The sequence below is a fragment of the Herpailurus yagouaroundi genome, unplaced genomic scaffold, assembly GCF_014898765.1.
Source record: "Herpailurus yagouaroundi ecotype Mexico unplaced genomic scaffold, PumYag 77, whole genome shotgun sequence".
NCBI classification, from domain to species: Eukaryota; Metazoa; Chordata; class Mammalia; order Carnivora; family Felidae; genus Herpailurus; species Herpailurus yagouaroundi.
This window is the reverse complement of record NW_024412388.1, coordinates 6,848,635-6,861,700: the sequence shown is the minus strand read 5'-3', so window position 1 is coordinate 6,861,700 and position 13,066 is coordinate 6,848,635. Positions and strand designations below refer to the sequence as shown.

At 51.1% G+C, this 13,066-nt stretch overlaps 1 protein-coding gene and 1 long non-coding RNA gene across 3 annotated transcripts in view; one reads left to right on the top strand and one right to left on the bottom strand.

Annotated features, from left to right (window-relative positions):
- The window catches only part of PIK3CD (phosphatidylinositol-4,5-bisphosphate 3-kinase catalytic subunit delta), a 31,468-nt gene extending 20,404 nt beyond the window's left edge, over positions 1–11,064 (bottom strand). For both annotated transcript variants that reach the window (XM_040460669.1, XM_040460674.1), the window contains exon 1: positions 10,952–11,064. The gene's annotated coding sequence lies outside the window, so the exon portion shown is untranslated. The remainder of the gene's footprint in view (positions 1–10,951) is intronic.
- Positions 10,996–13,066, top strand: part of LOC121020593 (uncharacterized) — a 3,616-nt gene continuing 1,545 nt past the window's right edge. Inside the window, exons 1-2 of the long non-coding RNA XR_005786215.1 lie at positions 10,996–11,076; positions 12,827–12,849. This is a non-coding gene — a long non-coding RNA (uncharacterized LOC121020593). The remainder of the gene's footprint in view (positions 11,077–12,826; positions 12,850–13,066) is intronic.

The following is a 13,066-nucleotide window of genomic DNA, read 5'->3' as shown; positions in this document are numbered from 1 at the left end:
ATGTAGGAGCTCGGGCCGATGAGATGGGGTCGCGGGGGAAGGAGCAAGGATGATAGCCAGGTGCGGGCTTGGGACCCTGGAGGGGTGGTGGAAATACACTGGACGGGCAAGCGTGGGGGAGAAACAGATTTGGGGGCAATGAAACGGCGAGATGTCCATTTCAGACATATGGACTCTTGGCGGTGAAAACCCCCAAGGAGATAGCCAAGGAGCACGCCCCGGTGTGGAGCTTAGGGGAGAGGTCTTTGGGGCTCTCAAGGCATAATTTGGGGTCAGCGGGCTACACACCGAGGCGTATGAGACGGCCGGGAGACAGCGGGTAGGCGAGGGCCGGGCCCGCCTTCAAGGCACTAGAGTGGCTTCCACCAAAGATGAGCCGTGAGTAATCAGTCAGCCAGACTCTTGTGGCCGACTTCTCGGTGCACATCTGACGCGCTAATAAAAGATCAAAGAAAAACGTCCAACAGGGCGCTCAGTCCCTTTCACCTTCCCGCTTCCGGCCAGCACAGTGCCCAGAACGCTGTGGAAGGCGGAGGGTCTCAGCCACGGCAGCGCACCAGCCCCCCCACCGGCAGTTCTGAGACGTGCCCAGCTAGACGCACCCTCCGCGGCCCAAGGTTGAAGCCGTCTCTCCCGCTGCAAAGGTCTGAGGGGTCTGACCTTCTGCGTCCTGAGCGGACACCAAGGGAGTTTCCCCCAAGGTTGCATAAAAGCGCCACCGTCCTTCCCAGCCCGCAGCAGGGCGTGCTACGAGGGCCCCCACTTATTTCCAAGAGAGGAGGGCGAGCAGGGGAGGCAGTGTGCCAGGGTCATGGTGCTTCCTCCAGACTGGGAACGGGGTGGTGGCCCACCTCCTAGCCCCCCATCCTGGGCCGGCAGACCTGCTGGCCGGTGGCTCGTGCTGAGCCCCGGACTCCCGCTCCTTTCCTTTGGAGTTGCACGTTTGAAATTGCATGTTAGTTACGGCTGTGAGCCGCCCTGTGCCTCCCGGGTGTGGCAGGGCTCCGCGTCTTTCCGTCTTTCCGGCAGTCGTGGCAAATGTGCCCGCCGCTCAGAGCAGGTGGCGCTGCCCAGCCCTGGTCAACGTAAAGCCAGGCTTTTTGGTGCCCGTGTCACATGCCCCCGGGAGCTGCTTCCCCAGGGAACACATGAGTCACTCTCAGCAGGCTCTGGGCAGGGGACCAGCCGCAGGGAGAAGGGAAGTTGTATCCTGCTTTATCCGAGAAATAATCGCCCTCCTCCCTGAGGCCGCCTGGGCCAAGACCCGCCGCCGAGTACCTTCCTTTCCTTCGCATGCTGCGCTAGAGTGAGTGTCTACGGGTCCCCCGGGGTCATTGGTAGGATTCTGTCCGGAGAGAGAGGTGCTCCTTTCTTTTAACTCTGGGACAAAACATTTAACTCTAGGAAGGTTACAAGCCAAAGAGCTCAAGAGGCGTCTCAGAAACGTCTAGAAGGTGGTTACACACATTGTCCGATGCCTACCATCAACCCCGGCTGGGAGGTAAGGAGACCAGCAGTCACCCTGACAAGGGACAGGGAGCCACAGGGGCTGGCCTTCTGCATCAAGCTGAACAGAGCAGAGTCTGGTTGTGCCTCCTGACCCGGGCTTATTTTCAGGTACTTTTCAGCCTCTAAATAGTCCTTCTAATAAGTGTTCTGGTTCCCACACTCTCTCCTGTGGAGAAGGGAATGGCTGTTTCTCCTGCTGCCTAACTTATGTGGAGAGAGGACACTTCAGAGGCAAACTCCAAAGGGGCTTTACCCAGAGGCCCTGCTTCCCAGTGGAGCTCCTGGGTGTTTGTCTTAAAAGAGCTTTCTAGAATCCACCCGCTGCTCTGGCAGCCAGGGAAAGCCCAGAGATGATTCAATAACCACATCTTCCTGGGGACCCTCGGGAAGAAGAACGTGGGGGGACCTTTTCGGCCCAGGGGCGTGCAGGCTGCGGGTCCTGTTCATTCATTCATTCAGCAAATATGTCTTTGAGCATCAGGGACTGTGCCCATCAGGGAATGAACGGGACCGGCACCGTCCCTGATCTTACAGAGTTTTTAGTTTAACAGGAGAAAACAAAAATGAATGAGGAAATAAAAAGAAAAATGAATAACAAGATGATTTCAGAGAAGAGGTGGAAGGTAATAAAAGGGGCTTGTGGGGGGGGGTCTCCTCTGGATGGCGGGTCAGGGAAGGGTGCTCGAATGAGATCATGTCAGAATTGAGGCCCACAGGATGAGAGAGATCAGGCAGAGATCCAGGACGTAGGGTTGAGGCAGCTGGAACAGGAAGTGCAAAGGCCCTGAGGCAGGAGGCCAGGCAACTGGAGGCCAGGACCAGGAGGGGAGATGACTGGAGAGGCAGGGAGGCCTGCAGCGCCTTGTGGCCACCGTGAGGAGCCAGGTTTTCTTGTCGCCGCAGTGGGAAGCCACCAGCGGGTTTCAGGCAGGAGACTGATACGGCCTGACGTGATGCTTTACAAAAATTGCTTTGGCTGCTGTGAGGAAAATGGAGGGGAGGGAGCCAAGAATGGAGGTGCGAAAGCAATTAGGCCAGGGCCCCAGGCAAGAGCTGGCGGGGCTAGACTCGCGAGGGAAAGCCTGGGCCCTACCTGCCACAAAACACCCCGATCCTCTGCCCTTAACAACCGAGGAACAGGCATCCCAGAAACCCAGCCTTGAAATTTCCTGTCCTTAAGAATCTTCTTGAGAAAGAACGGAAGCTATAGACCAGAAGGAAAGCTGAGCGGCCCGGCGTCCCCCAACAGGTGCAGTTTTAGGACAGATGTGCAGATCTCCCAACATACAGAATCTTTCGGGAAAACCACTTCAATGCGTCTCCCTGGGAGGCCCCAGACCAGCAGGCATCCTCCACCCCCAGAGGCCACCACGGTCTTGAGGGCAGAAGGGGTCTCCACACCCCAGGAAAGGGACGTCAGCCACGGCAAACGGGAGGCCTTTGCCACGCGGGCGGTGCCTCTGCTGTCCTCTGCCCTCTACTGCGAAGCCACTGTCCAGTGGTGGTCAGTTGGAGGAGGAACATGTATCCAAAGAAGGGATGGGAGGGAAGTCTCCAGAAGCCGGAGGCCAGCCAAGTCAGACATCCCCAGAACCATGCCCAAGACTAGGAAGGAAGGGCTTGTCTGGAGGGTTGTCTGATACCGTGAGTCCCTGTCACAGAAGAAAACGGATGGGAGGGGTGAAGGCCGAGATGGATGTGATAAGTTACGTGAAATCGTGCAAAAGGCTTCCCCACGTCTGCTTGGCAGATGAGCCGAGGACAGGAACTTGCCTCCTTGTCTATCCGCTTCTGCCTCCCTCAGTTCCTTCTTTGTTTTCTTCTTCTTCTTTTTACTCTCTCCCATTTTAAATGTGTCTCCCTTGAAGCCATATGATTTAATAGAACAGTAACTCTTGGGGCACCTAAGTGGCTCAGTTGGTTGAGCATCCGACTCTTGACTTTGGCTCATGATCTCGCAGTTCGTGAGTCCAAGCCCCACGTTGGGCTGTGTGCTGACAGTGCGGAGCCTGCTTGGCATCCTCTCTCTCTCTCTGCCCCTCCCGCATATGCTCTCTTTCTACCAAAATAAATAAACTTTAAAAAATTAGAACGGTTACTTTTAATTTGGATACTTAAAACTGAAAAAAAAAAAAATCCCAAAGGAGGAAGACCAAACCGACATTGAAGAATGAGAGGCAAAGTCCTCTGGAAATTCTGTTCTATTAAAAAAAAGAGAGGGGTGATGGGAATGCAAGCTGGTGCAGCCACTCTGGAAAACAGTATGGAGGTTCCTCAAAAAACTAAAACTAGAACCACCCTATGACCCAGCAATTGCACTACGAGGCATTTATCCAAGGGATACGGGGGTGCTGTTTCGAAGGAACACATGCACCCCCATGTTTATAGCAGCACTATCAACAATAGCCAAAGGTTGGAAAGAGCCCAAATGTCCATCGATGGATGAATGGATAAAGAAGACCTGGTATATCGGGGCACTTGGGTGGCTCAGTTAAGTGTCTGACTTCAACTCAGGTCATGATCTCGCAGTCTTGAGTTTGAGCCCCGCGTCGGGCTCTGGGCTGATGGCTCAGAGCCTGGAGCCTGTTTCAGATTCTGTGTCTCCCTCTCTCTCTGACCTTCCCCCGTTCATGCTCTGTCTCTCTCAGTCTCAAAAATAAATAAATGTTAAAAAAAAATTAAAAAAAGAAGACCTGGTATATATACACAACAGAGTATTACTCGGCAATCAAAAAGAATGAAATCCTGCCATTTGCAACTACGTGGATGGAACTGGAAGGTATTATGCTAAGTGAAATGAGTCAGTCAGAGAAAGACAAATATCATATGACTTCACTCATATGAAGACTTTAGGAGACAAAAAGGATGAACATAAGAGAAGGGAAACAAAAATAATATAAAAACAGGGAGGGGGACAAAGCATAAGAAACTCATAAATATAGAGAACAAACAGAGGGTTACTGGAGGGGTTGTGGGAAGGGGGATGGGCTAAATGGGTCAGGGGCACTAAGGAATCTACTCCTGAAATCACTGTTGCACTATATGCTAACTAATTTGGATGTAAATTTTAAAAAATTAAAAAAAAAATTAAAAAAAAAGTAGAGGGGGTGCTCGGGTGGTTAAGTGTCCAACTCTTGATTTCAGCTCAGGTCGTGATCTCATGGCTCGTGAGTTCGAGCTCTGTACAGGGCTCTGCACTGACAGCTCGGAGCCTGCTTGGGATTCTCTCTCTCCGTCTCTCTCTGTCCTTCCCCAGCTCTTGCTCTCTCTCGCACACAAAATAAATAAATTAACTTAAAAAATTTACAGACAAGCAAGAGACAGACTCCTGACTTCTTCTGCTGTCATCAGAAAAATGAACCAACTATCCTACAAAAACAATTCTATTCCAACCATCTCTTATCACGTTCAGCTCACGGCCCACCCATCAAGGCCACGGGCCTGCACCCAAGTGGAACCCCCTGCCACTACACGCCAAAATCAAATGAAAGACCCATGGTCTCAAATCTGGCAATTTGGGAAATTCGGGAACCGTCCTAAGGAAGTAAGTCAAGAGCCAAACAAGGCGATATATACAAAGACATTCATTTGTGGGACTGTTTGTGAAAGTGGAAAACCAAAACTAATAGGGAAACTATCATAATTAACTTACTAGGAGAAAATAAAGTCACTAAGATGACACCTGTGTATGCTACACAGCACTGCAAATATCCCCCACGTGCACTGAAACAAAAAATGCGCATCCATTTACCATGGCAACACCTATTTGTGGACAAAACATTTCAGAAAGCATGCCGAAAATGAAAACAGCTATAATATGAGTGGGTTTGAACATCATAATAATTATTCCAGAAGCTCGTTATCTCTGAAAGGTATACAAGCATGATTTTAAAAATTAATTAAAACTAAAACGTTTGTGGGGCGCCTGGGTGGCTCGGTCGATTAAGCGTCTGACTTTGGCTCTGGTCATGATCTTGCGGTTTGTGGGTTCGAGCCCCGCTTCGCGCTCTGTGCTGACAGCTCAGAGCCTGGAGCCTGCTTCAGGTTCTGTTTCCCTCTCTCTCTCTCTCTCTTTCTGCCCTTCCCTCGCTCATGCTCTCTCTCTCTCTCTCTCTCTCTCTAAAATAAATAAACATTAAAAAAATAAAAAAACAAAACAAAAACTAAAATGTTTGCAGCAAAAAAGGAATAGCCCCCAGCCCTGAGCATCCAAACCTATCACCCCTGATTGTGGTTGCTTCTTTGAGTATTTATCTCTGTGTTTCCAATTAATAGATTTATATGCGTTTTCAACTTTTACACTTGATCTTAGCCAAAAGGCTGAGAAGCGATGGGCTTTTCAACTTCTAACTTCTTCCTTAGAAGATGAGTTTGTGCTTTCCTGCACACACGCACATGTCCTCTCCTCCATGTTCTTTTTAAAATTTTTTTTTTCAACGTTTATTTATTTTGGGGACAGAGAGAGACAGAGCATGAATGGGGGAGGGGCTGAGAGAGAGGGAGACACAGAATCAGAAACAGGCTCCAGGCTCTGAGCCATCAGCCCAGCGCCTGACGCAGGGCTCGAACTCACAGACCGCGAGTCGTGACCTGGCTGAAGTCGGACGCTTAACCGACTGTGCCACCCAGGCGCCCCTCTCCTCCATGTTCTGAACATAGCTGTGTGATAATTTTTTGTTAATCAACGTCAGTGCTTACATTATTATGACCACATAAACACTGTTCAAAACTAAACCAAAGGGTGGCTCAGTCGGTTGAACGTCTGACTCCCGTTGGCTCCGGTCACAATCCCAGGGTCATGGGATCCAGCCTCACGTCGTCGGGCTCCACGCTGAGCTTGGAGCCTGCTTAGGATTCTCTCTCTTTCTCTGTCTCTCTCCCCACCCCCCTCTGCCTCACTCCCCAGGTCTCTCTCTCTCTCTCTCTCTCTCTCTCTCTCTCTCTTAAAACGAAACAAAACTAGGGGCGCCTGGGTGGCTCAGTCAGTTAAGTGTCCAACTCTTGGTTTGGGGTCAGGTCATGAACTTGTCATTCATGGCATTGAGCCCTGAGTCAGGCTCTGTGCTGACAGTGCACAGCCTGCTTGGGATTCTCTCTCTCTCTCTCTCTCTCTCTCTCTTTGCCTCTCCCCCAGTCACACATGCACACACTCTCTCTCAAAATAAATAAACATTATAAAAACCCAAATTCGTAATTCTTCCCTAAACTTTCCAACAGAACTATAAAACTCCATAATGTGGTAAATATGTCAGATAATCCATCATCTTCATTTTTTTTCTTCTTGGAGACAGTCCCCCTACGGTCCTCAGCCATCCTGCTCCAAACTGGCCTGCCTGCTCTCTAGATGAGCTGCACGGCGGTAGCATTGGAACTTTGCTTCACCATTATTAGGGAACTCTCTTCACCAGTCTCTCCACCAGTCAAAGTTCTTGGTTGCAAGTAAAGAGGCTAACTCCCACTGATTAAGCAGGAAAGGAGCTGACAGATTACCTGACTTATTTGCTTCATTACGAGGAATTTTCATAGTTCTGTTGGAGAGTTTGAGGAACAACTGGTGACTAGTACATGGAAAACATAGTAAATAAAAACATGAGGTGCTTACCAACTCCAGGAAAACCAAAAGGTCGAGCAAAAAAAAAAAAAAGAAAGAAAGAAAACTTAGTACACTGGATTCCATGATGCATGTCTGATGGCAAAACTGCCTCTATTGCCTATTTACCGAGTACTGAATGCCAGTTTGGACCTCTGCCACTTCTGTGCCAAGAATTTGACCTCGCAGCCCATCATTGCTGCCACCAGCATAACCACGGATACAGCTCATGATTCATCCCTCGCCTCTCTCAAAATACCGCATAGGTGCAGGTTATCAGTGAAGTCTAGGTCGCAGGTGCTGGCTACAGGGAAAGCTTGGAAATGAGTCCTTTTCAGTTCCCATGGTGTGATAGGTGTTAGGTATTTTTCTCTGTACTCACAAAACTCAAAGCTGAAACACAGAGAGCCATTTGGAAGCTGAGCCAAATGAGAACAAGAGATAATCACACATTGTATCACTTGTTCCTCTTTTTTTCAGTTTACTCTATTTTCGTAGAGCATAATCTCCAGTAGTCTCCTTGCATAGGGATACAAAAGTGCGTGTGCATGCAGAGAGCTTTTTTATGGAAAATTCTCATCTTAAAAAATGCCCTTATTCCATTATTTTGCTTGAATGACAATTACATAATTCTTGCTAGGGAATTAACTTCCCTAGAAATTTGAAAGAGTTGCCCCATGGTCTTGTAGCTTCTGGTGTTGATTTTGCAAGGTCCAGTGTCATTCTGTTATCTGTGGCCTCTTTTTGTTGGCTTCTGGTAATTTCTATCTCTGGAGCTTCGAAAGTTCATGATGATGTCCAGTAGTACGTACTTTGCTTTTATTTGTATGTCTTTTATTATTCATTGTTGAATACTACTCAGAGACTCTTCATGTAGAAGCTTCTTCAGTTCTAGAATTTTTTCCTGTAGTTTGATAACTTCCTTGTCTTCATTTTTCTCCCTTCATTGTCTTGACCTCCTATGAGTTGGATATTGGGCATTCTGAATGGATTCTCCGGTTTTCTTTCATTTTCTTCCCTGTTTCCCATCTCTCAAGTCTTTTTGTTCTACTTTCTAGAACTCTATCTTTCAATCTCCAACTCTATTCTATTGAAAATTTTGCCTCTACTCTCATAGTTTTTTAACATTTTATTTGAATGTTTATTTATTTTTGAGAGAGAGAAACAGAGAGAGAGCAGGGGAGGGGCAGAGAGAGAGAGGGAGACCCAGAATCTGCAGCAGGCTCCAGGCTCCGAGCTGTCAGCACGGAGCCCGACGTGGGGCTCGAACTCACGGACTGTGAGATCATGACCCGAGCTGAAGTCAGATGCTCAACCGACTGAGCCACCCAGGCGCCCCGGAGCATTCCTATTTTTAAACAACCATGTTTAATGACTTCTGACTCCCTTTTTTCTGTTTGTTTCGGTCTCTGTCTTTCATGCTAGAGGCTTTATTCTATGTGGGATAATCCAGAGCTGCCCATTCAAATTTAAGAGAGAGGCACCAAAAGCTATTTGTGCACGGGTAAGGCCAGCCGCCTGGCAGGCGTTGCTGTGAAATGACAAAATAGCAAGCTAGCTTTCCCCCGGAGTCAGTATTTGAAGGTCCTTTTGTCTTGTGAGGTCAGTTTCTTCGGAGAGAAGTTCTTCAAGGCCCTGACTGCAGAAGAGTAGAAACTAGGCTGACATGTTCTGGGAGCCCGCCAGGAGACGGTCTCACTGTTGAGTACACAGACTTTCACCGAATTTTCCTGTTCTCAGTACAGTGCTTCCTCCTGTCCCCCCCCCCCCCCCCCCCCCCCCGCCCCCAACTGCTCTCCACACAGCCTCCTTCCACCCCAGGCTAGGCCTGAGCTGCCCTAGTTCAGCAGACCTGGGGGAAAATGAGCATCTCCTGCTGGGGCGGAGGAGGGAGCCACCTGGCCATGTGGGCCGAGGGAGGGGTCTGTTGCGGTGACACCTTCAGTCAATCTTCCTTCTTCCAGCCCACCCTGCACCCCATCATCGGGAACACTGTAGCCCCACTCTTGGGCCTTTGGTGGGTCCTTGGACCCACGGGCCTTCCTCCCCCCACAGCCCAGGACATTCAACATTCCAAGCCTTCCACCTCTTTCACTGGCCTGCTTTCTGTCTCTGAAAGTGTTTACTCACACCCGCCTCCTCAATCCTATCTCCTGCTCTGTTTCCTTAAGGATTTATTCCTTTTTTATTCCTTTAATCTCATTTTAGTGGGCTTTTGAAACAGAGCCAGGATAAACATACGCACGCAGTCAGCTACGTTTTCGTGGAAGTTCACAATAATATTTAACAATACATAAAAATCAAGTGTCCAAAGAGAGGCACATAGAAGGCTTTCTGGGGGGTTTGCGGGAGGATACTCCATCCAGGAGACAATGGTTCTCCGGGGGATGGGGAGGGCAGGGTTATAAAAGAGTTATGCTAATTTTTTTTTTTTTTTTTGCAAACTTTCAACAGATAACAGGTATTTTTCAATTAATAAAAAAGCGTGAGCGTTAACAATTATTAAAAGGCATCTTCTGAAACAAGAATCAAGCTATTGAAAACAGGGGTGTAAACAGGTGTGTAGAAGAGGATCCCCCAATGGAGGTTTACACAGTCTGTGGGTTTTGACCACGTTCCAGCGAGTTCCACAGAGGCAACCCCAAGACCTTCAGAGGGTGGCAGAAGGGGGATAGGGGGCTGAGTGGACATCCTAGGCCAGTCTCTACTTGTACCACAGGGCGCTCTGTTTTTATCTACTTTATAGGTCAAAATTCTGCTTATATTTTGATCTTTTTTTTAAGGTTTATTTATTTTTGAGAAAGAGAGAAAGCGTGCCAACGGGGGATGGGTTGAGAGACGGGGAGACACCGAGCCGTCAGCACAGAGCCTGACGCGGGGCTCGAACCCACGAACTGCGAGATCATGACCTGAGCCGAGGTCCGACGACGCTTCGCCGACTGAGCCTCCCAGCTGACCCAGTATTCTGATCTTTTTAAAGATCTCCACACTAAACAAAGAAGCCTGGAGAGTACTGATGAAGATAGAGAGAAAATGAGGTTGGCGTGGGGCCAGGGGGAATCTTCCAAGGATGACACCATATGCTGTAACCCTGTGCACCTTCCCATCAGAAACGACAGTAGCTGTGCAAGCACCAGGTAAAGAGGAGTGTGCTCTGCAGACAGGGAGTACATATGCACTCCCAGGGCTTGCAGAAGGGACTGTGACTACCGATCGGGGAGCTAACCATACCCAGCTAGCCCCAGGTCCCAAAGCAGGGGGTGTGTGTTCAGCTAATACTCAGCCAGTGTCCATCTCTGGCCTCAGTATCTTCATTTGCACGATGAAAGGATTGCATTCATATCCCAGCAAACATCCGAGAGGCTCCAAGGACTACTGTCTTACTGACAGAGTGACTGTCAACTCTCCGGAGCAACAGAAGTGCCCCTACCTTAAAGACGCCTTGAGAAGCAATGCTGAGTTCTCACAATTCCACACGCTTCCTTTGGAAGAGTGTTTTCATTTTTCTCTCCCCGGACAGGCCAGCCCAACTCTACCACGACTGAAGCAAGTCAAATCCCAAATGCTGCAGCTTAATAATGGGCTCGGAGCACAGCCGCCCCCCTCCCCCGCTTCCTTATGCAGGCAGCAACATCCCTCTCTTGGGGAGCTGGCCGAGGTCTAGTCCGATTCCTCGTGTTGGTTCCTAGCACACATCTGGGTTGTTCTGTTCCTTTCGGCGTTCTAGTCCTACCGAGAGGTTCTCCTTTTGACTGGATAGTCAGGGAGGGAGGATTCTGTTCACCTTCCTAAGCTCTCTGCAAAATCGCATCTCCTTTTTGCCCACACACTTGGCTTCATCACCCAACCTACCTCTCTGGAATGGTCCAAGAATGGCCAGCAGCAAAGGCCCCTCGGTCTGGCAGATCAAAGATGCTTTGGAATCATTGAGCACCATTCCGCCCCCACCTGACTCTCAGCTCCTTTATCTGTCTGGGGTGGGGGGGGGGGGGAGAAAAAGGAGAGAGAGAGAGAGAGAGAGAGAGAGAAAGAATGAATGAATGAAATTTTTGAAAGAGGAAGTCTCACAAGCCTCTGCATTCCCTTACAGGACTTCAGCTGTGTCACCTAGGCTTCCGTTTTGCAAACCAATCACATCCTGCTCGATGAGCCTTGAGAACCACCTGTGCCGACGCCCCCCTCCCCCAGCTCCTTCCTTTGGGTGCTGCTGAAGCAAACCACAGGAGCACCTCCAGTGCCTGAGGCAGGAATATATATACACACACACAGATGACTCAGATCGGTTTTTCGAGTTATTTGTTGCTTTTGTTTGGTTTTGAAAGCAAAGTAAGTGATCTGAGCCGAGCCTGGGTTCAAGTTCCACTCAATGGCTGCAAAAAGCAGACTCCTGAACTTGAGGTCCCAATAAAGTCCTACATTGCATCATACAGGAAGACTCATCCCTGCTTCCTGGAGATGAAGAGAGCGAGCGTGCAGGGAAGACGGCGGCCCAGTCACCGCATCTGCGGTATTTCTTCCCCTCTCCTCCCTCCGTGGGCCACTCCTGGGAATAATCTAACCCCAAAGACTGGAAGCCACCTGAGCTCCGGAAGCGAGCCGGCTGGATTTTAAGAGTCGGACACGCCCCTTCCTCCAACCCAGGGCACAGCTACCTCCACGGGCCGGGCGACTCCTGCCTGCAGCCCACCGGGCACGGCTAGGGACGACTCTTAAGGAGCAGGAAACTGAAACCACTTGCTTCTCCACAGGCAAAAAGCCCAGTGCTGGGAAGCCGCTGGAAAAGGTGTCTGTTCCAGGAATGTATTTCCCAGGACCAAGCTGGCATTCTCACTGCTGAGAGCCTAATTCCTGGAAGGATACCCCGTGGACCCTGCTTGGAACGCGGACTTGAATGGTCTCTCCGCTCAGCATCCAGGGGAAGGTGGCAAGGGCTTCCCAAGAGAAATGAGAAGTCAGCGCCAAGAGCCAAGGAAGAAATAACTTCCATTGCTGACCAATGGAGTTAACAGGAGGACAAAAACTCAGCAGCTCCGTCACAGGGAAATGAAACATGATTATATATAGAGAAAGCACTTTCAAAACGAGCAAAGGCAAAGCAGAAAGCATGACGGAGCCGCGAGAAGGAAGAGTTAGGGGAGGCAAGAAGGAATTAGTCCTCAGGAATTCAGGTCAGGAAACAGGGAGCTGGGGCAGAATTCACAAGAGGGCGGCCAAGGAGGAGGCTCTTCCCGGAGGAAGGTGCGTCTTCTGCTCTGGCCCTCAACGCTGCCCAGGACCTCGGGATCTGGGTCCGCCGCCCTCCAGCCCTCTGGGTTCAAGGGCAAAGCTTGCGAGGCAACGCCAGGAACCGACACGGCGCAGGATGCTCCGTCCCGAATCGGGGACAGGGGGAGGGGAAGATGCGCACGGCCACTGCTGGGCCCCTGACAAGTAAACAGCTCGCCCAGAACAGGCGCGTCCGCGTCCGGAGCCCGGCTCAGGGCCCCCGCTCAACCCATCAAGGACGGCAGCGGGATACCCCGCATCCCCGCCCCCGCCCCGGAGGCACAAAAGGGATGCGTGGAGATCGGGAGAGCAGGAGAGCGTGAACCAGCCCGCACCAGAGAATCACAACGCGAGCGCGGCCCCCTGCCTCGGCCTCCCCAGCGGGGTCCGGTCCGCCCCGGGACGCGCGCGCCTCCCCCAGCCCCCAAGCCCCTGGACCCCGATCGCCCCAGGCGGACAAAGCCCGGCGCTGGGCGGGGCTGGGTGTGCAGGGGGGCACTGGGACCCCGCAGACGCCCGCACAGGTGGGCTCCGTACCGGGTGTGGGTGCCGGGGGCGGGGCCCGAGCTCCCGGGAGACGGTTGCCCAGGGGACGCGGCGGGCGGGTCCCGGAGCTACTCGAGCCTCCCGGCGGCGGCGCCGAGCCCGCGGGGGCCTGAGGGCAGGCCCGCGGCGCGGAGCGGGCTAGCGGGGCAGCGGCGG